The sequence below is a fragment of the Scyliorhinus torazame genome, chromosome 4 (genome assembly GCF_047496885.1).
Source record: "Scyliorhinus torazame isolate Kashiwa2021f chromosome 4, sScyTor2.1, whole genome shotgun sequence".
In the NCBI taxonomy this organism is placed as follows: Eukaryota; Metazoa; Chordata; class Chondrichthyes; order Carcharhiniformes; family Scyliorhinidae; genus Scyliorhinus; species Scyliorhinus torazame.
This window is the reverse complement of record NC_092710.1, coordinates 62,308,962-62,313,212: the sequence shown is the minus strand read 5'-3', so window position 1 is coordinate 62,313,212 and position 4,251 is coordinate 62,308,962. Positions and strand designations below refer to the sequence as shown.

At 50.2% G+C, this 4,251-nt stretch overlaps 1 non-coding gene across 1 annotated transcript; it reads left to right on the top strand.

Annotated features, from left to right (window-relative positions):
- The first annotated feature begins 3,197 nt into the window (after window positions 1–3,197).
- Window positions 3,198–3,269, top strand: trnad-guc (transfer RNA aspartic acid (anticodon GUC)). The gene has a single exon. It is a non-coding gene; the product is annotated as a tRNA-Asp (tRNA).
- The last annotated feature ends 982 nt before the right edge of the window (window positions 3,270–4,251 follow it).

The following is a 4,251-nucleotide window of genomic DNA, read 5'->3' as shown; positions in this document are numbered from 1 at the left end:
CACTGAACATTGAGTTCAACAACTTCAGACTGTGAACTCTCTCCTCCATCTTCACCTCATTTTTATTTGTATCAATTATTTTTATTTCTTCCATTGATCTGTTTTTCCCTCACCATTGTCCCCGTCTCCCCAACCCCACTTGGACCATCTGTTCCCAGTTGCACTTTGGCACACTACCCACCGTGGTCTGCCATTCACACATTGGAATCTCTTTATGTGCCACCATGATGTGAAGATGCCGGCGTTGGACTTGGGTGGGCACAGTAAGAAGTCTTACAACATCAGTTTTGTAAGGGCCCCGAAGAATCCAGCACGAGTTTTAAGGATACAAAATAAAGTTTATTTACTATAACAATATATACATAGCAGTAACTTCCCTTGCTACCTTCTCCTTCCTCCTGGTTCCTGGACTGGCCAGCTCTCCGCCCCCCTCATTGGGGAAGTTCATACTCCCATAGGATTGTGGGATAGTCATTAGTCCCCAGCCAATCATCAGTAGGCAGGTTATAACATCCCTCCCCCCCAAAGTCCAAGGAATCCACCGTAGGCCCTGGCGAAGGAAGGCGTCGAACTCGTTTGGCCGCAGGCCGGACGCCATTTGCACGCGGCGCTGGATCAGGCGGCGTATAACGAGACGGAGGCCGGCGCTTCCGTGATGAACGGCGCGGTTGTACATCCACGGCCTGTGGACCCGAGGATTCCCCCTCTGATTCATCCGGTGTCTCCATCTCGGAGTCAGAGTCTGCTGCCTCCGTCATGTCAGCGTCTCTGTCCCCATTCGGTCCCGTCATGACCTGCGCAGGCTTTGAGTGAGCTCCCCTTCTACCTTCGAGCAAAGCGTAAGGCACTGGGCGCGCCCGGAAATAGCGCGGTGTGGCTCCTGGTTCAACTTGGATACAGGCTACGGCCCCTTTTATTTTCCCCAGACCAGGCTGGAATACCTCTGGGTATCGTCCTAGCACCTCAGTCAACCCTCCAGAAACTGTTTGGAGGATGTGCTGCCATTGCAACCGCAAATGGCGCAACCAGTCCCGACCCAACAGGCTGGGCCCATGGCCACGCACTACGATAAGTGGGAAACGCCCCTCCTGGCGTCCATAGACAACAGGGGTCATTGTAGTTCCTGCAATGTCCAGTGGTTCCCCCGTGTAGGTGGCCAACCTGGCCTGTGAGTCAGTTAGTGTAAGGGTCTGTATACCCTGCTTGATGCGGTCGAATGTCCTCTGGGCGATCACGGAGACCGCTGCGCCAGTATCCAACTCCATCTCCAGCGGGTGGCCATTGACCCGTACTGTCACCTTAATGGGGGCCACACGGGGAGCTGCCACACAATGCAGCTGCAGGCAGTCGTCCTCCGTCTCCACGTCCTCAGGAGTGGTCGCCGCAGGTTCATCCACATGGAAGGTACGGCCTCTGGGCTGGTCCCAGTTACGGCCCCTGGGCTGGTCCCAGTTTCGGTCGGAACGACGGCGCCTCTGGCGTCCCCAGGACCGCCGTCCGCGACGGGGTCGGCGCCTACAAGTCTGACACGGACATGGCTCCTCATCCATTGGCTCTGGAGAAGGCTCCTTTCGGGGAGGAATGTCCGATGGCCACTGGCGTCGGTCTGGTCGTTGCCTCGCCCAAGGTACCGCAGGAGTGCGGGGGGACGTTTTTGGGCGGAAAGGGTTTCGCCCCAAGGCATGCACTTCCATTCCCTGTAGCTCCTGTACTCCTCGCTCTGCGCTCTCTCGGGACAAGACTATTTGTATTGCCTGTTGAAAAGTCAATGTTGGCTCCGCTAACAACTTTCTCTGGGTGGCCGCATTGTTAATACCGCAAACCAAATGGTCGCGTAACATTTCTGACAAGGTCTCACCATAGTCACAGTATTCCGCAATCCCGCGTAGCCTGGATAAAAAATCAGCAAGGGATTCTCCAGGGGTCCTCTCAGCGGTATTAAACCGGTAACGCTGGACTATCGTGGACGGGGTTGGGTTAAAGTGTTGCCCCACTATATTCACAAGTTCGTCAAACATTTTGGTGTCCGGCGCAGCTGGGTACGTAAGGCTCCTAATCACCCCAAACGTATGCGGCCCGCAGGCGGTGAGCAATATGACCACCTGGCGCTCGTTTTCAGTGATATTGTTTGCCCGGAAATAGTAACGCATCCGTTGCGTGTACTGGTTCCAGCTTTCCAGCGCAGCATCAAAAACATCCAAACGTCCGTACAGAGGCATGGTATAATAGAAAACAACTTCCAACCTGTATCCAACAAAAATCCAGGGAGGTGGCTTCAGCAGTGTAGACAGCTATTCACTTTTACCTTCGTCGCCAGTTTTGTAAGGGCCCCGAAGAATCCAGCACGAGTTTTAAGGATACAAAATAATAAAGTTTATTTACTTTTACAATATATACATAGCAGTAACTTCCCTTGCTACCTTCTCCTTCCTCCTGGTTCCTGGACTGGCCAGCTTATTTTCTCGTAGGAGTTTCTCCGCCCCCCTCATTGGGGAAGTTCATACTCCCATAGGATTGTGGGATAGTCATTAGTCCCCAGCCAATCGTCAGTAGGCAGGTTATAACAATCAGGTTAAAGTCCAACAGGTTTGTTCAGTGAGGAAGAAACTGCACTCCGAAAGCTAGTGATCCCAAACAAATCTGCTGGACTTTAAACTGATGTTGTAAGATGTCTTACTGTGCCACTATCAGCACTCTTGTTAGCCTTAATCACCCACATTTACAATTCCGTTTGTTTTCTGTCCACGACATATTTGTCAATTTCTACTTCCTGCTGGCCCCCTAACCGCCCACCCAAACAGTATAAATCTGACCCTATTTGCAGTTTTTACCAGTTCTGACAAAGAGACATCCAGACTCGAAACGTTAGCCCCCTCCTCTTCAACAGATTCTGTTAGAGCTGCTGAAATTGTCCTGTATTTCCTGTTTTTCTTTCAGATTCCAGCATCCACAGTAATTTGCTTTTATCTGAGGGGATGAGTCAATCATTTGAGGAATTAACCACTAAATGTGGACCTGAAGCGGCTGGGGTCCCCCTCAGTTATCTCGCAGTGAGAGGAGGAGATGACAGGATACCTTCTCCAATGGAGCTGACTGTTTCAATTCCCAGCTGGGAGTTCTGATGGTCGTTGACGCACATATCGGCAGATGAGTGGAATTGAAGGAATTGAATTGTCCTGTGATCAGCAGAAGCGTGTTCCTTGTTAGTATAGTGGTTAGTATCCCTGCCTGTCACGCGGGAGACCGGGGTTCAATTCCCCGACGGGGAGGTGCTGAATTTTAATTTCGAAAAACACAAAATTCAAGGCAAGACTTTGGCAGCTTCCAGAAAATAATGATGTGGAGATGGCAGCGTTGGACTGGGGTGAGCACAGTAAGAAGTCTCACAACACCAGGTTAAAGTCCAACAGGTTATTTTCAAACACTAGCAAACACTAGACCATGCAGACGCTGCGACAACGAATGAACGGACATCGCGCAACAATCACCAGGCAAGAATATTCCCTTCCAGTCGGGGAACACTTCAGCAGTCAAGGGCATTCAGCCTCTGATCTCCGGGTAAGCGTTTTCCAAGGCGGCCTTCAGGACGCGCGACAACGCAGAATCGCTGAGCAGAAGCTTATAGCCAAGTTCCGCACACATGAGTGCGGCCTCAACCGGGACCTGGGATTCATGTCGCATTACATTCATCCCCCACCATCTGGCCTGCGAAATCCTACCAACTGTCCTGGCTTGATACAATTCACACCTCTTTAACCTGGGGTTACCCCATCTCTGGATCTGTAAAGATTTAATCACCTGCTAATGGTCGCATTCCAAGCATTGTTTGGCATCTTTGAATTTGTCTATATATGTGTTTCTGGAACATACCTCTTCATTCACCTGAGGAAGGAGCAGCGCTCCGAAAGCTAGTGACAGCGAAACAAACCTGTTGGACTTTAACCTGGTGTTGTAAGACTTCGTACTAGCTTTCAGAGCACTGCTCCTTCCTCAGGTGAATGAAGAGGTATGTTCCAGAAACATACATATAGACAAATTCAAAGATCCAAGACAATGCTTAGAATGCGAGCATTTGCAGGTAATTAATTATCTGGATCTGTAAAGACTTAATTACCTCGCATTCTAAGCATTGTCTTGCATCTTTGAATTTGTCCATATATATGTTTCTGGAACATATCTTCATTCACCTGAGGAAGCAGCAGTGCAATGAAAGCTGGTGTTTGAAACAAACCTGTTGGACTTTAACCTGGT